A 27,786-nucleotide genomic window follows, 5' to 3' on the forward strand; every position below is an offset into this window, starting at 1 on the left:
CCCTTGGGCACTCGGGGTGAGTGAGGTCCCCTGCTTTGCAAGGGAAAAATCGAGGGGGAAGACAGGATGGCCTTGTCCTCTCAGGGGTGGGCTTTGTGGAGGTGACAGTATAGGAGCACAAGTGGCCGGGAGGAGGCCCTGAACTGAGAGGAAGAAGGGTCAAAATGAGTCCTGCTGTGCATGAGCCGGGAGTCGAACCCGGGCCTCCCGCGTGGCAGGCGAGAATTCTACCACTGAACCACCCATGCGACGGTATCCTCATTATTCCGCTCACCATACACCACGGTATTCTCACACTACCTCATCCACACCACGCACACGGGGGTGGGAATCGTCCGCCCCTAGGCCAGGTTCCCTCGGCCCTGTGACAACAGCGGGACTGCCGCTTCCTCTCTCTCCCCGTGCAGAGATCGCTCAGCGCGCCTGCACCGAGCAATCGGGGCTCGGGAAAGGTGTCACCTTAGTCTTTGGCTCACGTTGCTCTGCGGACACTGCGCCTGCGGCCGCGAGGGGCTGTGTGTGACGGCTCAGCGGGTGCCCTCCTCTCCCGGGTCCCAATTTCTATATTTTATTTCCTTCTCTATTTATTCTTTAAAGGAGGACCCTCGTAAAGGGCGACTGAGCCCGTCCCTCAGGTGCTGCTCAGACATCCAGGGAGGCACCTGGTGGGGTTTCCTCCTGCGAGGACTAGGGGTCGCGGGACCTGAGCGGTTAGTCCACCGCCCCAGCCCCTCACGCCGCCTCTCCCGCGTCCCGGGCCGCAGTCTCCCGCTTGCTGAGTCCTCGCAGCCAGTGTCCTTCAGTGCGGCTCTCTCTCTCTCTCTCTCTCTCTCTCTCTCTCTCTCTCTCTGTCTCTCTCTCTGCCCCTCTCTCCCTCCATCCTTCTGTCTGCAGAGACCCCTCCTGGTGCTGCTGGGGCTCCGACCTGCGGCGCAGGGCACCCCTTGTGATCGAGGAGCGCAGGGTAGAGGCTTGGAGAGCGACTGTGTGAGCAGCAGGTGCCCTCGGCCCGGGACCTGGGGGTCTGGGGAGGCTTGGGGGCAGCAGCCGCAGGCTGCCACGCGGGACGGTGCGGCCACCCAGCGGGGTCCGTCTCCTGCTGAGTCCCCCGCAGAGGAGCGGTGGTGCCCCTGGTGGTTAGTGAATCTGGGTGCGGACCCCGGGGGCTGGGGAGACCCTTTGGCCGCGAGGGCGGCACTTGGCAGCGGCCGTGGCTGACGCGGGAGGGAAGCGCGGATCCGCCTGCAAACAGTGACGGCGGTGACGCGGGGGCCCGGCGGGCTTGGTGCCCCTGTATGTGTTGGGCTGTGGCCTGGGTGTGTCACCCTCTGTCCCGGCGGTCTTTGTAAGCCAGTAGGAGGCGAAGAGGACAAGACTAACGTCGTCCTCGTTAGTATAGTGGTGAGTATCCCCGCCTGTCACGCGGGAGACCGGGGTTCAATTCCCCGACGGGGAGGATAATTTTTCTTTTAATCGTGGTGTCTACCGGCAGACCTTTTGCCTGGGAACTCAGTCCTGTCACGTCACTTGCTGGAAGTGGGGTGCGAGAATTTGGGGCGTGGGCCTTCAGGGTCGTGGGGAGCTAGAGGGAAAGTACTGTCTCTTGTTGCAGGTGTATTCGCCCAGCAGGTGAAGGGGAGGTGAGATGTGGGTGTGGAAAGTTCCCATCAAGAAACTGTGGGGCGGTGTGGACTTTGGGAAGTATTGAGGTTGAGTGAGAGGCGAGGCGGGGGAGTGAATAGTGAGTTTCCTGGTGGTCTAATAGGCAGGATTCACATTCTCACCATCTGCCCTGGGTTCAATTCCTGGTCAGGGAAAGTGATGCTTTCATTCCCACTCCTTAAGAGTGACTTTTACTCAGTATGAGTGTGTGTGTGTGTGTGTGTGTGTGTGTGTGTTTAGGGGGGTGCCTCAGTGGAGTAGGGAGCAGTAGGCAGCATGCCAGAGTGTGATGTGAACCTACCATTGCCCAGCACTACAAAGCTCTGCAGAGCCCCACACTATCCCATACAGTCACTAGGACCTAACTCCAGGGTTCAGGTGTTTGGGGTGGTGTGGAGGGGCTGGGTGTTGATGTGAGACTGAGTCATCTGGAAACCAGTGTCTCCCAGATATGGGTCATCCTGTTAATGTGGGCTCCCTTTCGTGGCAAATGGAAGAACAGCAACTGAAGTGGTAGCGAGAAGTGTGTGTTGTGGGGGGGGGGGGGGGGCACTGTTGTTGAGTTTGCATCTTTGTCCCTTGGGCTGATGTGTTGATGAATAATGCAGTCTAGAAAATTGAACAAGGGGGTGGGGGTAGGTAGCATAATGGTTATGCAAAGAGACTCTCATGCCTGAGGCTCCAAAGTCCCGGCTTCAGTTTCCTTGCACCACCATAAGCCAGAGCTGAGTTGGAAAAAAGGCAGGAAGGAAGGCAGGAAGGAAGGAAGGAAGATAATTGAACAAGGAGGCATAGCACAGGGGCAGAACATTTTACTGTAGAAGATTGAATACTGGAGGCCAGGTGGGGGCACACCTGGTTGAGTACCCATGATACAGTGCGCAAGGACCCAGGTTGGAGCCCCTGGTCTCCACTTGCAGGGGGAATGCTTCACAAGTGGTGAAGCAGTGCTGTAGGTGTCTCTCTTTCCCTATCCCTCTCTATCACTCCCTTCCCTCTTAATTTCTGACTGTTTCTATTCAACAAATACATAAAGATAAAAAAGAAAGAAATGTCAGTACATTAAAAAAAAGAAAAGAAAATTAAACACTCATTAAAATCCAGCAAATAAAGTAGATTTCTTACAATGAGAGGGAACCAAAATGACCAGAACATCTCACAGCTTGGCATTAGGTGTTGCTTCTGAGTGGCATGTGACCCCTGGACCTGAGACATGAACCTCTGTGTCCTCATAAGCTAGCTAATTTCCCAGGCAGAGAAGGTTCTTATTACTTACTTATATTTTGTCCTGTTATACATCTAGGGGCGATGACACAGGGACCTCAGGGGGAGCTGAATATACCAGCCCCATTTCACCTGCACATTCTGTTATATATAAAATTTTTTTTCTCCCAGGGTTATTGCTGGGGCTCAGTCCCTACACCACAAATGCAATGCTCCTGGAGGCCATTTCTTTCCCTTTTGTTGCCCTTGTTGTTGTGGTTCTTCTTATTGTTGTTATTGATGTCACTGTTGTTGGATAGGGCAGAGAGAAATGGAGGGAGGAGGGGAAGACAGAAAGGGGGAGAGAAAGATAGACACCTGCAGACCTGCTTCACTGCTAGTGAGTCGACCCACCTATAGGTGAGGGGCCGGGGACTCACACCGGGATCCTTACACCAGTCTTTGCTCTTCATGCCATGTGTGCTTAACCCACTGCGCTACTTCCAGACACCCTTGTTTTCTTTTAATTGGAAATTTAATGGTTTACTGTAAAATACAATAATTTATACATATGTGACATTTCTCTGTTTCCTCTTTTTAAGTTTTTAATTTTTATTTCTGTTTTGTGCATTTGTTTTTTGTTTTGTTCTTTGCTTCCAAGGTTATTGCTGGTCTCTGTGACTGCACTAATGTTCCACTGTTCCTGGAGGCCATTTTTTCCCCATTTTGCTGCCCTTGCTGTTGTTGGGTAGGATAGAGAAGAGGGGAAGACAGAGTGGGAGAGAGAAAGATAGACACCTACACATCTGCTGCACCACTAGTGCCAGTGAAGTGAACCCCCTGCAGTTGTGGAGCTAGGCTCCTTTGTTCTACTCCAGGAGGTGTCAGTCTCACATCTCACATCCAGTAAACCCTTAGCTGCCCAGCATTAGGACTTAGGTCCCCATCCTCCCCTCAAGGCCTTTCCCTTCCCCCTTCTGAGTCCCTGAATGAACCACAGTCCACAGTGGAGTCACAGTGCAGGTTCCTCAGGCCAGTCTGTGAGCAGGCTCACCCGGCATCACTTTCTCCTTCTGGCTCAGGTCTGTTGTCTTTCACTAAGAGCCCAGGACCTCCAGACATGGCCTCTCCCGGGACCAGGGAGCTGCGCCCAACACAGCCAGGACTTGCCTGTGGATGAAGGGCTAGTCCTCATGCAGGTGTAGGGCAGTTTATTAACGGGTCCTCTGTGCTGGTGATGTGATGGCTGGTCTCTGTGTCCTTCCCCCAGGGCTCCTCAACCACGGTACCATGACATGCAGCTTTGTCAACTCGCATTGCTGTCAGCCTGGGAGACCCACGGAGCACCCATGGACAGTACTAGTACTGAGAGGCTGAGATCTCTCCCTGAGAAGGGGAAGGTGCATTGCTTTAGAAGCCAGGGGTTCAAAAAAAAAAGAGCCAGGGGTTCCTAGGCTGACCCCTTCCTCTCCTCCCTCAACACACAGTCCCCAAACCCCAGGTCTCAGAGCTGTGACCTGGTGTTTCCCAGGAGGATGAGGGCAAAACAGGATGGGGAAAGGTGCTCTCTGAATATCTTTTTCTTCTTTTTAGTTTTACTTATTTATTTGCCTCCAGGGTTATTGCGGGAGCTTGGTGCCTGGACTACCAGTCCACTGCTCCTGGGGACTATTGTGCTTGTTTTAGTTGTTACTGGATTGGACAGAGAGAAATGGAGAGAGGCAGATACAAAGATAAGCCTACAGACCTCCTGCAGGTGGGGAGCAGGGGGCTGGAAGCTGGCTCTTTATGCTTGTCCTTTCTCTTTGAGCTAAACCCTCACTGCTATCGCCAGATTCCCCCTCTGAGGGTCTAAACACCAGGCCATAGGAAGTCCTGAAGGGAGTGTAGATGTTAGGTCTGAGGTTTAAGTGAGAATGTGGTAGTACAAGACTGCTAGATGAGTGGAGGGATTGCAAAAGGGGAACTGTGTCAGGAGTGGGATTCGAACCCACGCCTCCAGAGGAGACTGCGACCTGAACGCAGCGCCTTAGACCGCTCGGCCATCCTGACACCATTGCTTCTGATTGCTGTCATTGACCTGAGGATCCTTCTCCAATTCTCCAGCATCACATCCTGTCACACACAGCACACTGAGTCTTAAGCATCCAGGCAGGTCTCAGATATGCCCCAGTTGGGAATCAGCACTTTCACAAAGCTTAGTACCCCACCTTCCTTCCTTTTCACTGGAGGTGGAGGTGGGTTGGGTGAACTCATCCTTCTGAGAAGTCCATTTTCTTTCTTTCATTTAAAGGGATCTTCATAAGTTGACGGGGTGGGTGATAAGAATTTTCATGACTGAGGCTCTGATGTCCCAGGATCAACACCTTGTGGTCAGGTCAAATGAACAATTTAATTAAATAAGTAAATATATCTTAATGAAAGATAATGAGAGTGGGATGTTAGGATTATATTTCTGTCCTGGTTTGAGCCCCTGGCTCCCTACCTGCAGGGGCTCCCTACCTACCTCCACAAGAGGTGAAGCAGGTCTGCAGGTGTCCCAACTTTCTCTCCCCCCTCTGTCTTCCCCTCCTCTCTCCTTTTCTCTCTGTCCTCTCCAACAATGACAACCTCAATAACAACAATAATAACTACAACAATAAAACTGGAAAAACAACCAAAACGGAATAAATAAATAAATATTAAGAATAAATAAATATAATGAATACAATAAAGGATTATATTTCTGTTAAATGTGAAACTCTCTCCCTCATTAAAGTCAAACCAACAACATAATTGGGTTTTTTTGTTTGTTAGTTTGTTTTTATGAGAGAAAATTTAAGAGGATCAAAAGGAGCAGAACACTTCATAGCTCTGGTATTAGGTGGTACGGGTGAGTGGCCCAGTGACCCCTGGGATGTAAGGCATGCACTGCTGTGTCCTCATAAGTTAGTTAATTCCCCAGGCAAATACAGTCCTCTTTTTCTTTTTCTTTAAATATTTTATTTATTTATTCCCTTTTGTTGCCCTTGTTGTTTTATTGTTGTAGTGATTATTGTCATCGTTGTTGGATAGGACAGAGAGAAATGGAGAGAGGAGGGGAAGACAGAGATGGGGAGAGAAAGACAAGACACCGGCAGATCTGCTTCACCTCCTGTGAAGTGATCCTCCCCCCCGCCAGCAGGTGGGGTGCCGAGGGCTCCAACCAGGATCCTGATGCCCGTCCTTGAGCTTAGCGCCACCTGTACTTAACCCACTGCTCTACAGCCTGACTCCCAGTACTTTTTTTCTGTCACATATTGGGGGCAGTGACATGGGTATCAGGAGGTGATGAGTGGTCTGTGAGGTGGCGCAGTGGATAAAGCATCAGACTCTCAATCATGAGGTCCTGAGTTCAATCTCGGGCAGTACATGTACCACAGTGATGTCTGGCTCTTTCTCTCTCCTATGTTTCTCATTAATAAATAAATTAAAAAAAAATTTTTTTAAAGGAGGAGGTGAATATGCCAGCCACATTTTGCTTGCACTTTCTGGACTTTTTTTTTTTTCCCATATAGAGGGAATTAACAGTTTACAGTCAACAATAAAATTCTGTAGTTTGTATATATGTAATATTTATCAGTTTTCCTCATATACCCCCTAGGTCCTCCTATGCCATCATATTGCAGGACCTAAACACTATCACCCACCCCAGGGTCTTTAACTTTGGTGCAATACACCAAGCCCAGTCCAAGTCCTGCATGGTGTTTTCCCTTCTGTTCTTATTTTTTCAGCTTCTCTCGCTGAGTGAGATCAACCCATATTCAGCCTTCTCTTTCTGACTTATCTCACTTAACATGATTCCTTCAATCTGTATCTAAGATGGGGTGAAGGAAGTGAAAGCACTATTTTTAATAGCTGAGTAGTATTTCATTGTGTATATATACCACAACTTGCTCAGCCACTCATCTGGTGTTGACACCTGGGTTGCTTCCAGGTTTTGGCTATTACAGATTGTGCTGCTATCAACATAGGTCTACATAGATCTTTTTGGATGGTTCCTTAGGATATATCCCCAGGAGAGGAATTGCAGGATCATAGGGTAGTTCCACTTCTAGCCTTGTGAGGGTTCTCCCAACTCTTCTACACAGATATTGAATCAATTTACACTCCCACCAGCACTGCTGGAGGCTTCCTTTGTCCCCACATCCTCTCTAGCATTTGATGTTACTACCTTTCTGATGTATGACATTCTCACAGGGGTAAAGTATTAATAATAAAAAGATCTCACTGTAGGGAGTTAGGCTGTAGCACAGGTGGCACTAAGCTCAAGGACCAGTGTCAAGATTTCGGTTCTAGCCCCCGGCTCCCCCCTTACAGGGATGTTGCTTCACAGGCTGTGAAGCAGGTCTGCAGGTATCTGTCTTTCTTTCCCCATCTCTGTCTTCCCCTCCTCTCTCCATTTCTCTCTGTCCTTTCCAACAACAAAAACATCAATAGCAACAAAAATAATAGCTACAACAATAAAAACAACAAGGGCAACAAAAGGGAAAAGAAGTTAAAAAATAAATATTTTAAAAAAAGATCTCACTGTTGTCTTTACTTACACTTGTCTATGCATGACTATGCATGACTTCAAGCCTTTTTTTTTTTGTCATGTTTGTTGGCCTTCTGGATCTCTTCTTTGGTGAATAATCTATTCATAATCCCTCTCCCTCTCCCGGAAACTGTGCAAAACATTGTATGCAAGCAATGCTGGCAGATGCTGCAAAAAGTATTAAAAGATGCTTGTAACTGTGCTTAGGTGTTCAGTCCTTAGGTAGGTAGGTCCTGCAAGAGTTTTGCCTGGGCTGGACCCTCAGCTGAGTAGGCTTAAATAAAATTCATACTCAACCACCTTACTTGGTGTGGAGTATTGTGATTTCTGTGTGGAGAATTCTATCCCATTACAACAGCTCAAGGATACTTTACAGTCAAGATCAACCCATATTCACCCTTCTCTTTCTGACTTATCTCACTTAACATGATTTGGGGATGAGAAAAAGCTAATGCAAGGCGAGTTGGGGGGGAAGGAAGACACAAGAGGTGGGGTGGGGAGGAAGTGCTGCCAAAAGGTAGTAAGGAAGGAGGTGGCTGTCAGAGAGGTGAGGATGGGATGAGTTAGTTTAAGTTAGACTGGGGGAGTAACACTTCAAGGGTGTGTGCCCAAGCTCCTGTGATGCAGATGTTGAGACTATTTCTGAAGGTGTTAGAAGACAAAAGGCAACAGTAATGCGTTGGCCGGGAATCGAACCCGGGTCAACTGCTTGGAAGGCAGCTATGCTCACCACTATACCACCAACGCCTCCAGCAACCCTCTGAGATTCACGCATTGTAGTTCGGATGCCACGTCCAGCCCTGTGCCTCCATAAGCTCTGAGTTCAGGGTGCAGTCCGGACTCCAGGGGAAACTCACCACTCTCTGGTCAAAGCTCTGTGTATATGTTCCCTGAGTCAGAGCTGAGTGCTGCTGCAGCCCACTTCCACACCTGCAGCACCCCCAAAGGTCGCCCCACTGCCTACTCTGGCTCCCCCATCTCTGTGCCTGCTCATTTGCCCTGGAACTATACGTCCTCCAAACCCCCAAAACTGCTTCCCATCTCCACTGCGAGAGAGAGGGCTACCACCCAGAGGGAGGTAATTCCTGGGTGTGTCCCCCCAGGAACGTGAAAGTCTGAGAATAGCAGGGGGGAGACGGGGATCCATCCGGAGGGCAGCTGCAGGGCGACCACACTGTGTTCCCAGGGCTGCGGCCACCTGCCTGCTCTCGGGTCTGTCCGGGTCAGAGAGCTGAACAGTTTTCACAGGGGGGAAGGCGGGTGCGGGGCGGGCAGTGTAGACTCCAGAAAGAAGATGGAGCAGGATGACGAAAGCCCCTCTATTGGAAGCTTTCCTGTTCTTTATCCCTCTGGGAGAATCGACCCAGGATCATTTGAGGGGCAGAAAATGGAAGGACTGGCTTCTGTAATTGCCTCTCGCTGGACATGGGCGTTGACAGGTGGGTGCACACTCGCAGTCTGTTTCTGTGTTTCCCTAGTGGTGCATGGAGGGCTCTGGAGAGGTAGGGTTCCAGGAAATATTGGTGAGGTCATCTGCTCACGGAAGTCAGGTTGGCATGCTCCTTTCTAATCTTATCCTTTCATCTGTAACGTTTTGAGGGTGATTATCTCCTAAAATCGGTCCAATGAGTAAATGACAGGCCAGGCGTAAGTTACTCAGCCTGATGCAAAGGTTGTGCAAAGCCGAATATTAATTATGATGATAAAATGCGGTTTAGCCAATGAAAGACTCAAGGCTACGAATTATAGAACTGCTGAGCGAGCACTTTCTTGGGTCCCGCGTCCCCAGAGCCCTGATATGTGCCACTAAAATGGGATTAGAGGAGGGGTGGGGGCATAGCCCGAAAATGACAAGGGCAAGTGACGGTGGGGGGCGTGGTCAGTAATGAACGGAGTGGGGTTAATGGGCGGGGCAATCTGTGGTTGGGTTTGATTTTCACTGGATGGGGGCGTGATCGGCGGGGCAGGCGTGGGCAGTAGTGACCGAGGCCCGGAACCACCAGGGGCTTTGTCAGAAGTGTATGGGATGTGTTACCTGAGCGTGATCAGCATTGGATTGGGGCCTCCTTTAGTGACAGGTTGGACAGTACCCCGTGTCCACTTCTGCTTCCCTCCTTATTGCCCTTAGTACTTATGGTTTTTGGACATGCTGTGTGTTTTTCTTGAATCCACAAGCATGTAAACACTTTGGGGTTTTGCCTCTTTTTCTCACTGAGGAATTCACAGAGGTTACAATATTACCTGGAGCCTATTATAAATATTTGATTAAAACCGTATATACCTGTACACCCAAGGTCACAGCAACATCATTCACAATTCACAATACCTAAGCCACAGAAGCAACAGTTCAGCGGATTGGCCAAATGTAGCCTGTCCTTATAGTGAAGTATTATTTATTTTTTAATATTTTATTTATCCATTTCCCCTTTTGTTGCCCTTGTTTTTTTTTTGTTGTTGTTGTTGTTGTAGTTATCATTGTTGTTGTTATTAATGTCGTCATTGTTAGGGCAGAGAGAAATGGAGAGAGAGAAAGGGAAGACATAGAGGGGGAGAGAAAGATAGACACCTACAGACCTGCTTCACCACTTGTGAAGTGACTCCCCTGCGGGAAGTGAGCCAAGGGCTCCAACCCGGATCCTTAAGGATCCTTATGCTGGTTTTTGTCCTTTGCGCCACGTGAGCTTAACCTGCTGCGCTACCGCCAATTCCTTGAAGTATTATTATTTTTTAATTTAATGAAGTAATTAATTTATTTATTCCCCTTTGTTGCCCTTGTTGTTTTATTGTTGTAGTAATTAGTGTTGTTGTCGTTGTTGAATAGGACAGAGAGAAATGGAGAGAGGAGAAGAAGTCAGAGAGGGGGAGAGAAAGATAGACACCTGCAGACCTGCTTCACCACCTGTGAGATGACTCCCCTCAGGTGGGGAGCCAGGGTCTCGAACTGGGATTTTTAAGCCAGTCCTTGCGCTTTGTCACTGGCGCTTAACTAGCTGTGCTACCACCTGACTCCCTCAGTATTATTGTTTTACTAAATACTTATTAATGAGAGAGAGGATGGGAGAGAGAGAACCAGTGCATCACTGTGTCACATCCAATGCCAGGGATTGAATTCAGGACCTCATTGGAGAGTTTCATGTTTCATCCACTGTGCCACCTCCAGGGTCACACAATCTATATTATTCAGTCTAAGTGAGTAAGGAATTCAGCCTCCTATTACAACATGGATGGCATTTGGAGACATTTTGCTAAGTGAAGTAAGCCAGATACAGAAAAAAAGTAGTTCAAGCCTGGGTGGTAGCACAGCAGGTTAAGCACACATGGTGCCAAGCTCAAGCACCCCAGTTGGAGCCCCCAGCTCTCCACCTGCAGGGGTAGAGGGGGTGGGGGTGGGGGAGGGTGCCACTTCACAAGCTGTGAAGCAGGTCTGCAGGTGTCTATCTTTCTTGCCCCCTCTCTGTCTTCCCCTCCCCTCTCGATTGCTCTCTGTCCTATGCAATAACAACAATAACAATCCTAACAAGGACAACAAAATCAGGAAAAATGGCCTCCAGGAGCAGTGGATTCATAGTGCACTGGCACAGAGCCCTAGTGATAACCCTGGAGGCAAAACAAAAACAAACAAAAAAAGAAAAGAAAAATGGTTTCAGTTAATTCTTATTTATCTATTTATAACTATTATTAATCAAAGCACTGATCTGTTCTAGTTTAAGGTGATGCCTGGGACTGAACTTGGGTCCTCAAAGCTACATGCATAACCACAATACTATCTCCCTGGCCTTTAACAAAATTATTGGGGGTCAGGTGGTCGCTCAGTGGGTTAAGCCTACATGGCGTGAAGCGTAAGGACCCGCTCAGGGATCCTGATTGGAGCACCTAAGCCCCACCAGCAGTGGGGTCACTTCACAGTGAAATAGGTCTGCAGGTGTCTGTCTTTCTCTCCCTTTCTCTGTCTTCCCCTCCTTTCTCGATTTCTGTATGTCTTATCCAACAACAGTGACAACAACAACAATGACAACAATAATAACAACAATGACAAGGATGGGCAACAAGGGGGAAAATAGTCTCCAGCAGCAGAGTATTCCTACTGCAGCCACCGAGACCCAGTAATACCCTGGAGTCAATATATATATATTCTACCTTCTCCTTCTCCTCCTCCTCCTCCTCTTCTCCTTCTCCTTCTCCTTCTCCTTCTCCTTCTCCTTCTTCTTCTTTTAACCAGAGCAGTGCTCAGCCCTGCTTATGGTGGTGCAGGGGATTGTACCTGGGCCTTTCAGCCTTAGGCATGAGAGTCTCTTTGCATAACTATTATGCCACCTACCCCCACCCATTTTCTACTTTTTCAAATGCATATTTTAAAATATTATGTTTACCTATTTATTAGGTAGACTGAAAGCAAAAGGGAAGTGGGAGGTAGAGACAGACAGAGAGACACATGTAGCATTTCTTCATCCCTTGAGAAGCACACTGGAACATATGTGCTCAACCAGGTCCATCGAGGACCCTCCCAGTCCCCCTTTGGATTTTTTTTTTTTTTTTTTTTTTTTTTTTTTTTACCAGAGCACTGTTTCATCTCTAGCTTAAGGTGGTATGGGAGATTGAACCTGGGACTTTGTAGACTCAGGCATGAGTGTCTCTTTGGATAACCATTATGCTATCTACCTGGGTTGCATTGGATCGACCTTCTCGTTGTGCATCCCGTGAGTACCCATTCATTGGGAAAACTGAGGATACTTCCTAGCCGACTGAATCCACATGGATCCCAGTCACTTTCAAAGCCAGCAACAAGCAGCTCCTGACAGCTTTGCAGGTTTGATTCCTGGTCAGGGAAGAAGTATTTTTACTTACTGCCAGGACTCCCAAGGCCTTTGGGGGCTATTCCTTGTCCCTTGCACACCTTCCTCACGCGCCTAACCTACACGCTCTTTGTCATTTGTGTGATATCCCTCTGTGTCACTGCTGTCTGCTGGGTCCTCCCTCCCCCACACCGTGTGGCCTTCACGGACCGCCACACTGCAGTCGGGCGCCTCAGAGTTGGCGGGTCCTGGGGACTGGTGAGCAGTGTGGGCTGGGGAAGCTGACATTCCCCGCGTCCCCTCCTGCATGTCGCCCCATCTCTGATCTGCTGCCCCGAGTCATGGTCCCTGCGCGGAAGCCCCAGGGACATGTCCTGGTGGGGTGCAGGGCCCCAGGTGAAGGCGGTGAAGGGGTGCTGGGTGCTGGCTGGGAGCCAAGTCGAGCTTGGCGGGAGCCTGAGTGGAGCCCCTGTTCCCCTCCTGGGAGCTGTAGGGGAAGGGTGTGCAGTGGTGCACGCCCCTTGGGCACTCGGGGTGAGTGAGGTCCCCTGCTTTGCAAGGGAAAAATCGAGGGGGAAGACAGGATGGCCTTGTCCTCTCAGGGGTGGGCTTTGTGGAGGTGACAGTATAGGAGCACAAGTGGCCGGGAGGAGGCCCTGAACTGAGAGGAAGAAGGGTCAAAATGAGTCCTGCTGTGCATGAGCCGGGAATCGAACCCGGGCCTCCCGCGTGGCAGGCGAGAATTCTACCACTGAACCACCCATGCGACGGTATCCTCATTATTCCGCTCACCATACACCACGGTATTCTCACACTACCTCATCCACACCACGCACACGGGGGTGGGAATCGTCCGCCCCTAGGCCAGGTTCCCTCGGCCCTGTGACAACAGCGGGACTGCCGCTTCCTCTCTCTCCCCGTGCAGAGATCGCTCAGCGCGCCTGCACCGAGCAATCGGGGCTCGGGAAAGGTGTCACCTTAGTCTTTGGCTCACGTTGCTCTGCGGACACTGCGCCTGCGGCCGCGAGGGGCTGTGTGTGACGGCTCAGCGGGTGCCCTCCTCTCCCGGGTCCCAATTTCTATATTTTATTTCCTTCTCTATTTATTCTTTAAAGGAGGACCCTCGTAAAGGGCGACTGAGCCCGTCCCTCAGGTGCTGCTCAGACATCCAGGGAGGCACCTGGTGGAGTTTCCTCCTGCGAGGACTCGGGGTCGCGGGACCTGAGCGGTTAGTCCACCGCACCCCCAGCCCCTCACGCCGCCTCTCCCGCATCCCGGGCCGCAGTCTCCCGCTTGCTGAGTCCTCGCAGTCAGTGCCCTTCAGTGCGGCTCTCTCTCTCTCTCTCTCTCTCTCTCTCTCTCTCTCTCTCCCTCTCCCTCTCCCTCTCCCTCTCCCTCTCTCTCTCTTTCTCCCTCTCTCTCAGTTTCTTCCTCTCTCTCTTTCTCTCTCCCTCTTTGTCCCTCTCTCTCTTCTTTCTCTCTCTCTCTTTCTCTCTCTCTCTCCCTTTCTCTCTCCCTTTCTCTCTCTCTCTCTCTCTCTCTCCACGTCTCTCTCTCTGCCCCTCTCTCCCTCCCTCCTTCTGTCTGCAGAGACCCCTCCTGGTGCTGCTGAGTCTCCGACCTGCGTTGCAGGGCACCCCTTGTGATCGAGGAGCGCAGGGTAGAGGCTTGGAGAGCGACTGTGTGAGCAGCAGGTGCCCTCGACCCCGGACCTGGAGGTCTGGGGCTGCTTGGTGGCAGCATCCGCAGGCTGCCACGCGGGAAGGTGCGGCCACCCATCGGGGTCCGTCTCCCGCTGAGTCCCCCGCAGAGGAGCGGTGGTGCCCCTGGTGGTTAGTGTATCTGGGGTGCGGACCCCAGGGGCTGGGGAGCCTCTTTGGCGGCGAGGGCGGCACTTGGCAGCGGCCATGGCTGACGCGGGAGGGAAGCGCGGATCCGCCTGCAAACAGTGACAGCGGTGATGCTGGGTCCCCCGGGATTGGTGCCCATGTGTATGTCGGGTTGGCGCCCCGGGTGTGTCACCTTCTGGCCCCACTGTGGGGGGGGCCTGTATCGGCGGTGTTTGTGAGCCAGCGGGAGGCACAGAGGATAGAGAACTACTTGGTTTTCTTTAGTATAGTGATGAGTATCGCTGCCTGTCATGAAGGAGACCAGGGTTCAAGTCCCTGGTGGGGAGGATAGTCTTTCTTTTAATCGTGGTGTCTACAGGCAGACCTTTTGTCTGGGAACTCTGTCTGGTCATGTCACTTACTGGATGTGGGGTGCCAGATTTTGGGGGTGGGCCTTCAGGGTCGTGGGGAGCTGGCGGGAAGGTGCTGTCTCTTGTTGCAGGTATTTTCATCCAAATGCGGGCGGAGGAGAGATGTGGATGTGGAAAGTTTCCATCGAGAAACTATGGGGTGCGTGGACTTTTGGGATTGAGGTGGAGTGAGAGGCGGGGAGTGAATAGTGAGTTTCCTGGTGGTCTAGTGGTCAGGATTCACATTCTCACCATCTGCCCCGGGTTCAATTTCAATTCCTGGTCAGGGAAAGTGATGCTTTCATTCCCACTCCTTGAAGAGTGACTTTTACTCAGTATGAGTGTGTGTGTTTGTGTGTGTGTGTGTGTGTGTGTGTGTGTGTGATAATATTCACTACACTGGCTAACTACTCCCAGGGAAACTAAGTGTGTGTGTGTGTGTGTGTGTGTGTGTGTGTGTGTGTGTGTGTTTAGGGGGGTGTATCTGTGGAGCAGGGAGCAGTAGGCAGTATGCCAGAAGTGTGATGTGAACCTACCTTTGCCCAGCACTGCAAAGCTCTGCAGAGCCTGGCACTATCCCGAATAGCCACTAGGACCCAACTCCAGGGTTCAGGTGTTTGGCGTGGTGTGGGGGGGCTGGGTGTCAGATGTGAGACTGAGTCATCTGGAAAGCCATGACTCCCAGATGTGGATCATCCTGTTAATGTGGGCTCCCTTTCGTGGCAAATGGAAGAACAGCAACTGAAGTGGTAGCGAGAAGTGTGTGTTGGGGGTGGGGGGCACTGTTGTTGAGTTTGCATCTTTGTCCCCTGGGCTGATGTGTTGATGAATAATGCAGTCTAGAAAATTAAACAAGGGGGTGGGGGTAGGTAGCATAATGGTTATGCAAAGAGACTCTCATGCCTGAGGCTCCAAAGTCCCAGCTTCAGTTTCCTTGCACCACCATAAGCCAGAGCTGAGCAGGAAGGAAGGAAGGCAGGAAGATAATTGAACAAGGAGGCATAACTCAGGGGCAGAACATTTTACTGTAGAAGATTGAATACTGGAGGCCAGGTGGGGGCACACCTGGTTGAGTACCCATGATACAGTGCGCAAGGACCCAGGTTGGAGCCCCTGGTCTCCACTTGCAGGGGGAATGCTTCACAAGTGGTGAAGCAGTGCTGTAGGTGTCTCTCTTTCCCTATCCCTCTCTATTACTCCCTTCCCTCTTAATTTCTGACTGTTTCCATTCAACAAATAAATAAAGATAAAAAAGAAAGAAATGCAGAAGTTGAAAATCAAGATCAGAAAAACAAACAAACAAACAAACAAACAAAAAACACAAGTAGAACCTGAAATGGAATTGGCTGATCCATATTGCACCAAATTAAAACACTCTGGGGTGGGTGGGTGGGTGGGGAGAATACAGGTCCAAGAAGGATGACAGAGGACCTAGTGGGGGTTGTATTGTTATATGGGAAACTGGGGAATGTTGTGCATGTACAAACTATTGTATTTACTGTTGAATGTACACCATTAATTCCCCCAAAAAGAAATTAAAAGAAAAAAAGAAATGTCAGTACATTAAAAAAAAATTGAACACTCATTAAAATCCAGCAAATAAAGTAGATTTCTTACAATGAGAAGGAACCAAAATGACCAGAACATCTCACAACTTGGCATTAGGTGTTGCCACTGAGTGGCCCTGTGACCCCTGGACCTGAGGCATGAACCTCTGTGTCCTCATAAGCTAGCTAATTCCCCAGGCAGAGAAGGTTCTTATTATTTACCTATTTTTTCCTGTTACACATCTGGGGGCACTGACACAGGGGCCTCAGGGGGAGCTGAATATACCAGCCCCATTTCAGAGGCACTTTCTATTTTACCGTTTTGTTTGTTGTTTGTTGTTTGTTTGTTTGTTTTTGTCTCCAGGGTTATTGCTGGGGCTTGATCCCTACACCACAAATTCAATGCTCCTGGAGGCCATTTTTTCCCCCTTTTGTTGCCCTTGTTGTTGTGGTTCATCTTATTGTTGTTACTGATGTCATTGTTGTTGGATAGGACAGAGAGAAATGGAGAGAGGAGGGGAAGACAGAAAGGGGGAGAGAAAGATAGACACCTGCAGACCTGCTTCACTGATAGTGAAGTGACCCACCTACAGTTGAGGGGCCATAGACTCAAACTGGGATCCTTACACCAGTCCTTGTGCTTCGTGCCATGTGCGCTTAAGCCGCTGCCCTACCGCCCGATCCCCTTGTTTTTTCTTAATTGGAAGTTTAATGGTTTACAGTCTACAGTAAAATACAATAATTTATACATATGTGACATTTCTCTGTTTTCTCTTTTAAGTTTTTAAATTTTATTTCTGTTTTTTTCATTTGTTTGTTTGTTTTGTTTTTTTGCTTCCAAGGTTATCGCTGGGTCTCAGTGCCTGCACTAATGTTCCACTGTTCCTGGAGGCCATTTTTTTTCCATTTTGCTGCCCTTACTGTTGTTGAGTAGGACAGAGAAATGGAGAGATGAGGGGAAGACAGAGTGGGGGAGAGAAAGATAGACACCTACAGATCTGCTTCACAGATAGTGCCAGTGAAGTGAAGGCTCTGCAGTTGTGGAGCCAGGGTCCTTTGTTCTACTCTCCTAAAAAAAAAAAAAAAAAATTGGTGGGAGTGATGGGTGGTGGCACACCTGGTTGAGCATACATATTATAATGCGCAAGGACCCAGGCTCAACCCCTGGTCCCCAACTGCAGGAGGAAAGTTTCTCAAGTGGTAAAGCAGTGTTGCAGGTGTGTTCTCTATCTCTCCCTCCCTATCACCTCTTTCCATCTCAGTTTCTGGCTGTCTTTCTCAAAGAAATTTAGATAAAAAATTAATTTAAAAAATGGATGGGATCTTGATATGGGGTTGCCTTAAATTTGTATATAGTGCAATATAAATTTGTATATAGTGCAATATATAAAATTCATACTCAACCACCTTACTTGGTGTGGAGTATTGTGATTTCTGTGTGGAGAATTCTATCCCATTACAAGAGCTCAGTGATACTTTGAGGACAAGGACAGTTAGAGATCAACCCATATTCACCCTTCTCTTTCTGACTTATATCACTTAACATGATTTGGGGATGAGAAAAAGCAGGAGCAAGGCGGGTACCAGGGAGGGGAGTTCGGGGAGAAGGAAGAGACAAGAGGTGGGGTGAGGAGGAAGTGCTGCCAAAAGGTGGTAAGGAAGGAGGTGGCTGTCAGAGAGGTGAGGATGGGATGAGTTAGTTTAAGCTCCTGTGATGCAGATGTTGAGACTATTTCTGAAGGTGTTAGAAGACAAAAGGCAACAGTAATGCGTTGGCCGGGAATCGAACCCGGGTCAACTGCTTGGAAGGCAGCTATGCTCACCACTATACCACCAACGCCTCCAGCAACCCTCTGAGATTCACGCATTGTAGTTCGGATGCCACGTCCAGCCCTGTGCCTCCATAAGCTCTGAGTTCAGGGTGCAGTCCGGACTCCAGGGGAGACTCACCACTCTCTGGTCAAAGTCGATGTATATGTCCCCTGAGTCAGAGCTGAGTGCTGCTGCAGCCCACTTCCACACCTGCAGCACCCCCAAAGGTCGCCCCACTACCTACTCTGGCTCCCCCATCTCTGTGCCTGCTCATTTTGCCTTGGAGCTATACGTCCTCCAAACTCCCCAAACTGCTTCCCATCTCCACTGCGAGAGAGAGGGCTACCACCCAGAGGGAGGTAATTCCTGGGTGTGTCCCCCCAGGGACGTGAAGGTCTGAGAATAGCAGGGAGGAGACGGGGATCCATCCGGAGGGCAGCTGCAGGGCGACCACACTGTGTTCCCAGGGCTGCGGCCACCTGCCTGCTCTCGGGTCTGTCCGGGTCAGAGAGCTGAACAGTTTTCACAGGGGGGAAGGCGGGTGCGGGGCGGGCAGTGTAGATTCCAGAAAGAAGAGGGAGCAGGATTGTGGATAACCTAGTCCTCGTTAGTATAGTGGTGAGTATCCCCGCCTGTCACGCGGGAGACCGGGGTTCGATTCCCCGACGGGGAGGTGCCTGAAGTTTTGGACTCCTCAGTCATGCCTCCTCCTGTTTCTAAACCGTCCACCCGCTTCGTTCCTGAGATACTTATTGTCCTTTGGGGTTCCGGGGGATCGGGCGGCCTGGGGTGCAGACAGGTGTCCAGGACCCGGGAGGCTCCCAGGGTGATGGCGGTGGAGACAGCGGTCCGGAGCGATGGACCATCCACCCAGCTGCGGGGCAACTCTGCGGGAGGCGGAGGGAGGTGGGTTCCTGCTCAGGCAGCTGGTCGGGGCCCCTCTTTCTGCTCTGCCCCACGACCCACAACCCACACCCATCCCCGCCCCCGGCCGGTTGGGGCCCCCGCGAGGTCACTGCTCGGCCTCCACAGTCCCCGCGTGCGGCCACCCCTGGGCGTCCTCCCACCCCCGCGACTTGGGGGCAGACGGGGTCCCCCCAGAGGCTGTGTGCGGGAGGGGGGGGGCGGGGCGCAGCGTCTGCTGGGCCGCTGGGGGGGCGTCCCCACCCTCAGACCCGTGACCCCCGGACAAGTCCACTTTCTGCCGGTCCGCCCCTTCGGTGCTGTCTATCTTACAGCGGCGTCGGTGCGGAGCCCCGTCGGTTTTTCTGTGGTTTTCGGGGGACGTAGCAAACCAAGAGTTCCTGCCAGCCATCGCCGACCCCAGGCAGCGGTGCAGGTGAAGCGAGCGCTGGAGTCGGGGTCTGCGGAGTCTGTGGGGTCTGTCCGGGGGACCGGGAGACGCAGACCGTGGCGGGGTTTGGCGCGGGTGGGATAGGGGTGAGCAGAGCCGCCTTTCTGGCCGTTGACGCGGCTTCGATTCCCGGCCAACGCCGTGAGTTTTGCGGAGAACCCGGACTCTGGTGACCTGGGCAATGGCAGCTAGACTCTAGCCCCCTCTGCGGCGGTGTCCCCGCACCCTCTGGCCTGTGGACTCCGGAGATCGCCGGCGTCCCTTCGCGTCCCGGCCGGCCTACCCGCCTCTCCCTCTCGCACAGACAGCTCGGACAGCGCGACGCAGCAGGAGCAGCACGAGCAGCACGAGCACCCCGCAGGCGTCATTTTTGTATGGGGTCATTTGTTTGTTTTTCTGTTGTTGTTGCAGAATTTTTTTCTTTAAATCTTGTTATTTATTATTGGAAAGAGACTGAGAGAAACTAAGAGGGGAGAAGGAGTGAGAGTGTTGTACCTGGGTCCGTGATATAAAGAAATCCACAAGGAACCAAAGGTGATGTAAAAGCAGAGAACCTTTATTATTCTAGTTACCGAGGGGCTGACACACCAGCTCTCTGGTAATGGACCCCGTACCCAAGTCCTATTAAGGTTTAGATACCTTTCACATTACATGGCTACGTGACAAGGTTCAGCTACACAATGTGGTTACTTGACAGTTTTACATGTATAGCCTACAGGTGCAGGGAAGGGGAGGGGGTCTTTTTTGTCCTTGGAGTTACCGCTTTTTCTTGACTCCAGGTTCCCAGGCTGTTTTCTCAGAGTCTGGCCTTGTATTTGTCTCCGGCCTTGCAGACTCCCAGGCCTGTCTTGTAATTGCTTATTTAACCCTTGGGTTGCCCGAGTCTAGGTTCCTTTGTCTGTTCATATACCATTTTACATTTATTGTTATTGTTATTATTATTATTATGCTCAGTTCCTACAGGAGAAGGAATAAAACAGAGACACCTGCAGCCCTGCTTCACCACTTGTGAAGGTTTCCTCCTGCATGTGGGGGGCCCTGGGTCCTTGCACGTTGAAATTTGTGCATTTGACCAGGTGTGCCACCGCCTGGCTGTTGCTGACTTTGGTGAGCTCTTTACATATTTGTTGGTTATTATCCTCTTATCTGACGTATGGCTCATGTGAAGATCATCCAGCGAGATCCCGTCGCTGGCCGGCAGCGTGTTTATGGTTCTGAATGGGGGAAGGGGTGTCTCCGCTGGGGGCTAGCCTGGGGTTGCAGAGAGGCGACAAAAGTGAAAGGTCGTCGGGAAGTTCGCAACGAAAAGCGATCACGGCCTGCTGCTTTAAGCTGACAATACTGGCGTCCTTGGTGGAGGAAGAAAGAGGAAAGGACAAAGCTGCCAGAAGCGAGATTCAAACCCACGCTGCCAGGGGAGATGCGACGAGAACTAAGCCAGCCGCCTAGAGCGCTCGGCCACCCGCGGTGCTCAGCAGCAGTGAGCTCCCGGGCGCATCCAGATCGAGATCCCGCCCCTCTCGCGCGTTCTGGCAGGGTCTTCTCGCGAGAGCCTCCCGGCCGCGCGCCCCCTCAGCGCTGACAGCTTCTGAGCTCTCGGGTCGGCTGTCCTGATCCGGCGCACAGCTTTTGGGGCGCTGGGCCGTGGGGCTCCCCTCAGGCGGGGCACACGCTGGGCTACGTGTGGCCTGCGGAGCCGCCTGGGTGTGAGCGGGGTGACCGTCAGGGGGTTGCCACGCAGAAGGGGAGCGAGTTTGGGGTGCGTGGAGGAAGAGTGGCCTTGGGCTGCGTTGAGGTGGTGTTGAGGTGGTGTGAGGATGCGCAGGTGTGTCACTCGGTGCTCCCTGGTGGTCTAGTGGTTAGGATTCGGCGCTCTCACCGCCGCGGCCCGGGTTCGATTCCCGGTCAGGGAAACAGAGATTTTTGCTTAGCAATTTATGCCGTCTTTTATGCTTAGCATAATGTATTTAACAATTTACACTTAGCAATTTATGCCGACTTTTTTCTTTTCTTTTTAAATTTTTTAAAAATATTTTAATTTAATTTAAATATTTTAAAATATTTACTTATTTATTCCCTTTTCTTGCCCTTGTTTTATTGCTGTAGCTATTATTATTGTTATTGATGTCATTGTTGTTGGATAGGACAGAGAGAAATGGAGAGAGGAGGTGAAGGCAGAGAGGGGGAGACAAAGAGAGGCACCTCCAGACTTGCTTCCCCGCCTGTGAAGCGACTCCTCTGCGGGTGGGGAACCGCGGGCTTGAACCCGGATCCTTCCGCTCGTTGTGCCCTTCGCATCACTTGCGCTTAACCCGCTGTACTACAGCCCGGCTCCCGAGGTAGGGTTTTCTCTTTCTTCCGTCCTTCCTTTCTCTCTCTCTCTCTCTCTCTCTCCCTCTCTCCCTCTCTCTCTCTCTCTCTCTCTCTCTCTCCCTCTCTCCCTCTCTCCCTCTCTCCCTCTCTCCCTCTCTCCCTCTCTCCCTCTCTCCCTCTCTCCCTCTCTCCCTCTCTCTCTCTTTCTTCCTCACTGCCCAGGCTCCAGAGGCCTTTTGAGGGCTCCTGTGATCCCTGACACACCTTCTCGCCCCTCTAATCTACACACTCTCTTTTGTGCGTAAGTCTGATGCGCCTGTGTGTCACTGCTGTCTGCTGGGTCCTCCCTTCCCCACACCGTGTGACCTTCACTGCCCCCTGGGACTGCAGTCTGGGGGCTCCGAGTTGAGTTGGCGGGTCCTGGGTGACCCGAGTCAGTGGCCGGGCCCAGGTGGGTCCAGGTGGCGTGTGGACTAGAGCTGCAGACAGTCCGCAGATGCAGCGCCCCCAGGAATGGAGCAAGAAGCAGTGAAGGGGTGCTGAGTGCTGGGTGCTGGGCTAGCCAGGAGCACCCCTGTCCCTTGGGGAGGAGGCAGGGACAGACCAGCACGTCGGGAGCGGGACTGGAACCCGCAAACCCAGTGCCTGCCGCCCGCGCGGCTGCTGCGCGCGAGGCCTTGGAGGCAAGTGCGGCTTCGGGCTCAGTCTGGAGGGGACACTGTGGCCACCCCACACCCCTTACGGACGGGTCTGTGCCGCCCGGGGACGGGACAGGCGGGGAGTGTCAAAATAATGTGGACCGTGCATGAGCCGGGAATCGAACCCGGGCCTCCCGCGTGGCAGGCGAGAATTCTACCACTGAACCACCCATGCCACGGCACCCGTATCCTTCCGCTCCTCATAAGTCAGGCCGAGTGGACACCACGCACCCAGGCCCGGCGGGTTGTCGCCTTTACGCCTGGTTCCCACTGCTCTGTGGACACTGCGCCTGCGCCGGCTTTTCCCAGGGACCCTGTTGGGGAGACCCGTGAAGCTGAGCCCAGGGCCTGAGGCTCCTGGTGCCGCCCTGCGCAGCGGGTGGCGGCTGCTCTGGGGCCCTCTGGCGCCCGAAGGGGGAATGAGACTTTCTAGCTCGTGGCAAAGACATAAACGCGTTGGCTGTGCGGCCAGCAGGGGGCGCTGCGGCCGGAGCGGTTCCAACCGAAAGGCCCGAGGTGGCGCGTTCCGTCCCCGGCCCCTCGCACCAGCCGTGCGAGAACGCGCTCGGGACAGCGGGCCGGGGTCCCGGGCGGGTCTGGGCGGCTCTGCAGAGAAGGGAAGGGGAGGCGAGTAAGGCCGCCGGGCAGGGGCTGACGGAGTCGCCGGGGCCGGCTGAGCTCGGGCGCCACAGGCGGCGCAGCCGGGTCCCGCCGGCCTCCTTGGTACAGCGGTCAGCGTCCCCGCCGCTCCGCGGGAGGCCAGGGCTCCGCCCCGACGGGGAGGACCGCGTGTGTCCGTTTTCCGCGGGCAGTGAGTCTTGTGCTCAACGTTGGGTGCCCCGGGCGCGGGGCCGCGGGCCGGACGCGTGTCGGTGCCGCCGGTGGCGGCGGCGGGGCTGTGCGGAGCTTTCTGGGCAGGAAGAGGAAGAATTGGCGGCGAGATGCCGCGTCAGCTGCGGGTGCGGCGAGGTCGGGTGCGCGAGGAGGCGCAGGAGGGAAATCTCCTTCTCCTTGGGGGTCCAGTGGTCTGCATTCGGCGGTCATCCCATCCGCCCAGGTTCGACTCCCGGTCAGGAAATTAAAAATTGTACTCACCACCCCGGCTCCCCAGACATTTTGGACGATCATTCCCTCATCCCTGGCACACCTGGCCCGTGTCCCCTTCTCCCACACCCTCGGTGTCCTTTCAGAGGGAGAGCATGCGTGCCTGTGGCCTCTTTCTGGGAGACTATTTCCTGCTGGGGTCCTTTCCCAACAGACACCTTTGGCCTTCACAGGCCCTCCAGGACTCCAGTGTGGGGGCTCAGAGTTGGCAGCCCCTGGGGACCTGTGCACAGTGTGAGTTGTGGGTGCTCAGCCCTCATATGCCGCCCCCCCAGCCACCCACCCTCCGCCCCCATGCACATCACCCATCTCCTCTGTTTTGCTGCTTGGAGTCACTTGTCACTGCGGAGGCAACACCTCAGGGGACTTCTGGGCTTTGGTCTCACATTGGGTTCTTGATAAGGTGTGGGCAGAGGTGCAGACAGAAGGCAGAGCACAAGACCCCTCTCCCCCCAACCCCCAAGAGGGGAGCGAAAGGAGGTGAAGGCGGCTGGTGCTGGCCTAATTCTGGACCACTTCTGACCTCGCAGAAGGAGGGAGCAAAACATGTCAAGGGCAGGATTGGAACACAGGCCTCCAGCCCTGCCCCACCTCTCAGATACTGAGGGGACATTGAGCCGAGAGTAAGGAGGGTAAAGATACCACCTTATGCCACTGTACCACTCATGTGACAGTAACTTCTGTTACAGTGGGGGAGGGGAGGCATTCATAGCTTCCAGGCAGGAACTGGGTCAGATGTACTAAACACACTCATCTATAAGCAAGTACTCTATCCAACTGCTGTAACAAGTTTTGGGAGGTGCAACACCAGTAAAGCCTCTCTTGAGACAGGGAGATGACTCAGCCTGTTAGAACACCAGTGTGCATATGGCCAAGCAGCACAATATCTAAGTGCTAGAACACTCCAGCTAATTTGAGGGGAGCAAACACCCTAGAATTGCACCCTGAGTCTGTCACAGCTCCCTAAGTCTGTGCCCAGCCAGGTTAGGCCTTGGCCCTCCGCCTTCCTCACTGCAGCTGGGAGTGGGAGCCACCCAAGGGGATTGCCAGTTCTGTTCTCTCTGGAAGGTGTACCTCGGGCTAAAAGGAAAGCCTTAAGTGTGTTCACAAGAGACAACCATGTCAGAAGTGGGGTTTGAACCCACTCGTCCAGGAGAGACTGAACACATGGCCTTGGACCGCTCTGCCATCCTGACACCATGCCTTATCTCTGTCTGACAGCACCCTGAGGATCTTTTGCCAGCGCTGCATGCTCCCACTGGGTGGAGGCTGCTGGGCTGGGAAAGTGTCTCTCTCACATCCTCTCTGCCACAAGTACCTACCTTCCTACCCCAGGGCACCCCCCCACCCACACACACACACCCAAATTGTAGACTGCCACTTGGAGGTGGGGAGGCCAAAAAGGAGGGACAGACCAGGCTCTGGTCTTGTCCTCTTGAGTCTAGTGGTGAGTATCTGCTCTGTGGTTCAGGAGACTATGTTTCGTTCGGTCTGTCCCCTCCCACCCCCCAGGTCCTGGCAACTGCTTCTTCATCTGCACTGCTCCCCAGCCCAGCCTAGCCCTTAGTTTATCTCTGGCACCACAGCCCCCACCGCTACCCGCTACCCCCTCCCCATGCCCCCTTTATACAGGCTGGATGTGGCAAGCAAAGCCCCTCTGTAAAGCATAGAACTGGCTCTGAGTCCAGCCAAGGCAGCTGATGAGAGCTGAGGGGAGGAGGGTGAAGAGAGGTTTTGTCCCCTCTGGGAGCTGCTTCGCCAGGCTGGGGGCTCCCAACCAGGGCACTTCTTGGCTCTTGAGATTCCAGACCCCCTCTCGGTTCCCTCCAGCCCAGACAGGCTGTGTCCCCAATTCCTATGCCCAGCTGGGGCCCTCACCAGGCTTGAGACATGTTGGGTGAACTCAGGTGGGTTGGGTGAACTCATCCTTCTGAGAAGTCCTTTTTCTTTTCTTCTTTATTTTTTTTTTATTTTTTTAAATTTTTGCCTCCAGGGTTATCGCTGGGGTGTGATGCCCACACCACGAACCCACTGCTCCTGGAGGCTATTTTTTCCCCTTTTTGTTGCCCTTTTTTAAAAAAAATTGTTGTGGTGGTTATTATTACTGTTGTTATTGATGTCGTTGTTGGATAGGACAGAGGGAAGTGGAGAGAAGAGGGGAAGACAGACAAATGGAGAGGGGGAGAGAAAGACAGACACCTGCAGACTTGCTTCAAGGCTTGTGAAGCAACTCCCCTGCAGGTGGGGAGCCAGGGGCTTGAACCGGGATCCTTACACCAGTCCTTGTGCTTTGTGCCATGTGCACTTAACCCACGGTGCTACTGCCCGACTCCCTCTTTTCTTTCTTTTTTTTTTTTTAAATACTTTATTTATTTATTATTGGATAGAGACAGAAAAGAGGAGGAGACAGATAGGGAGAGACACCTGGTTCCCTGCTTCACCATTTGTGAAGATTTCCCTCTGCAGGTGGGGACCAGGCCTTAAGGGACCTGGTCCTTGCACACTGAAATTTGCATGCTTAGCCAGGTGTGCCACATTTGGACCCGCCCATTTTGTTTGTTTGTTTGTTTTGTTTTTGTCTGTTAAAGTGGGTGGGGGAGGGGAGCAGGAAGACTTTCATGCCTGAGGCGCTGATGTCCCATGATCAACACCCCTTGGTCTGGGTCGAATGAATAATCTTCTTAAATAAGTAATCACAATGAGAGTGCGGTGGGGTGATAGGATCATGGTTCTGTAAAATGACTCTCTCTCTCTCTCTCTCTTCCTGTCATTAAACTCAAGCCAATAAAGTAGATTTATTAAAATGAGAGGAAATTTAAGAGGTTCAAAAGGACCTGAACACCTCACACCTGTGGTATGAGGAGGTTCTGGTGAGTGGCCCTGTGACCCCAGGCATGCACCACCTCACAAACTAGCTCATTCCCCAGGTCCTTTTTTTCCTGTCACACACCCAGGGACAGGGACACAGGGACATGCTGAATATGCCAGACTGTTTTCACTAGCACTTCCTCAGGGAGGCACCTCAGCACTTCATTCTTCCACAGGGGTCAGTTAAATGTGCATCTCAATAGTGACAAGAACAAGGACAACAACAGATTACTCACCAGGTGAAAAAAAAGAGCTACTTCAAAGACAATTTATTTATTAGCACTGATCAGTTCTGGCTTGCGGTGGTGCAGGGGATAGAACCTGGGACTTTGGATCCTCAGGCATGAGAATCTGTTGAAATAACTATTATGTTATCTATCCCACCCAAAAGTCATTATGACATAGAGAGGAAAACAAAAAATAGACATAGTTTATAAATTCAATGCTATGAGTTACAGAAAGTATTAAGATCCATATTGGAGGAAAGGAAAGGAAAGGAAAGGAAAGGAAAGGAAAGGAAAGGAAAGGAAAGGAAATCAGTGGTTATGGAGAAGCAGAAGAACAAGAAGAAAGAACAGGACAGGATCTACGTCGATCACAGCAGATACCATCATTATCAGCACTGCAGTGAAGAACTACAGACTACACTCTAGTTGAATTTGTTACCAATGCTAGAAATATGTGCATTGATTTGACTGTGTAGGCTACACTTTGGAAGTCTTGCGAATGACCTAGGGTTAAGAAAACAAACACCCACCAATGTGTCCTGGAGCCCCACCTCCCCAGACCCCTGCTCACTAGGAAAAGAAAGAGTCAGGCTGGGAGTATGGATTGACCTGTCAATGCCCATGTTCAGCGGGGAAGCAATGACAGAAGCCAGACCTTCCACCTTTTGCACCCCATAATGTCCCTGGGTCCATGCTCCCAGAGAGTTAAAGGAAAGGAAAGCTATTGTGGTCCGGGAGGTGGCACAGTGGATAGAACATTGGTCTCTCAGGCATGAGGTCCTGAGTTCAGTCCCCGACAGCACATGTACCAAAGTGATGTCTGGTTCTTTCTCTCTCTCCTATCCTTCTCATTAATAAATAAATAAAATACTTAGAAAGAAAGAAAGAAAGAAAGAAAGACAGGCAGAAAGAAAGAAAGAAAGAAAGAAAGAAAGAAAGAGAAGGAAAGCTATCAGGGGAAGGAATGGGATATGGAAATCCGGTGGTGGAAATTGTGTGGAATTGTACCCCTCTTATCCTATGGTCTTGTCAGTGTTTCCATTTTATAAATAAAAACTTAAAAACAAAACAAAACACCGTGTGCTCATCTCTGTTTGAAAAATAGGATTGCTGGCCCCAATAGTGACCCCACCATCTCACACCCTCAGAAGTCCAGCTGTACTGAACTTCCTGCGAAGCTGGAAGTACCCTGTCAAGCAGCTCACATGTCGGCCCTCACCTGCACCACTCAGCCACCACGGGACTCGCCACTGTGGGGAGCTGCCTCCGGGTAGACCCAGAGGAAGAAGGAGAGGATCAGCCCAGGGGGTGCTGGGGAAGGGAGCTGAGAGATGAAGAAGGAGGTTACCCGGCAGGACCTCTAGGACCTGCAGCGTGTGGGGGTGGGGTGGGGGAAGGGTGCTCCCCCCCA

The 27,786-nt window shown here is 51.9% G+C and overlaps 9 non-coding genes across 9 annotated transcripts; 3 read left to right on the plus strand and 6 right to left on the minus strand.

Moving 5' to 3' along the window:
- Positions 1-177: 177 nt before the first annotated feature.
- TRNAG-GCC (transfer RNA glycine (anticodon GCC)) lies at positions 178-248 on the minus strand. Its single transcript has one exon. It is a non-coding gene; the product is annotated as a tRNA-Gly (tRNA).
- Positions 249-1,384: 1,136 nt separating this feature from the next.
- Positions 1,385-1,456, plus strand: TRNAD-GUC (transfer RNA aspartic acid (anticodon GUC)). The gene has a single exon. It is a non-coding gene; the product is annotated as a tRNA-Asp (tRNA).
- A 3,378-nt stretch (positions 1,457-4,834) lies between these two features.
- TRNAL-CAG (transfer RNA leucine (anticodon CAG)) lies at positions 4,835-4,917 on the minus strand. The gene has a single exon. It is a non-coding gene; the product is annotated as a tRNA-Leu (tRNA).
- A 3,178-nt stretch (positions 4,918-8,095) lies between these two features.
- On the minus strand, positions 8,096-8,167 carry TRNAG-UCC (transfer RNA glycine (anticodon UCC)). The gene has a single exon. It is a non-coding gene; the product is annotated as a tRNA-Gly (tRNA).
- Positions 8,168-12,908: 4,741 nt separating this feature from the next.
- On the minus strand, positions 12,909-12,979 carry TRNAG-GCC (transfer RNA glycine (anticodon GCC)). Its single transcript has one exon. It is a non-coding gene; the product is annotated as a tRNA-Gly (tRNA).
- A 4,788-nt stretch (positions 12,980-17,767) lies between these two features.
- TRNAG-UCC (transfer RNA glycine (anticodon UCC)) lies at positions 17,768-17,839 on the minus strand. The gene has a single exon. It is a non-coding gene; the product is annotated as a tRNA-Gly (tRNA).
- A 573-nt stretch (positions 17,840-18,412) lies between these two features.
- On the plus strand, positions 18,413-18,484 carry TRNAD-GUC (transfer RNA aspartic acid (anticodon GUC)). Its single transcript has one exon. It is a non-coding gene; the product is annotated as a tRNA-Asp (tRNA).
- A 2,522-nt stretch (positions 18,485-21,006) lies between these two features.
- On the plus strand, positions 21,007-21,078 carry TRNAE-CUC (transfer RNA glutamic acid (anticodon CUC)). Its single transcript has one exon. It is a non-coding gene; the product is annotated as a tRNA-Glu (tRNA).
- Positions 21,079-22,280: 1,202 nt separating this feature from the next.
- Positions 22,281-22,351, minus strand: TRNAG-GCC (transfer RNA glycine (anticodon GCC)). The gene has a single exon. It is a non-coding gene; the product is annotated as a tRNA-Gly (tRNA).
- Positions 22,352-27,786: the final 5,435 nt, after the last annotated feature.

The sequence above is a fragment of the Erinaceus europaeus genome, chromosome 9 (genome assembly GCF_950295315.1).
Source record: "Erinaceus europaeus chromosome 9, mEriEur2.1, whole genome shotgun sequence".
In the NCBI taxonomy this organism is placed as follows: domain Eukaryota; kingdom Metazoa; phylum Chordata; class Mammalia; order Eulipotyphla; family Erinaceidae; genus Erinaceus; species Erinaceus europaeus.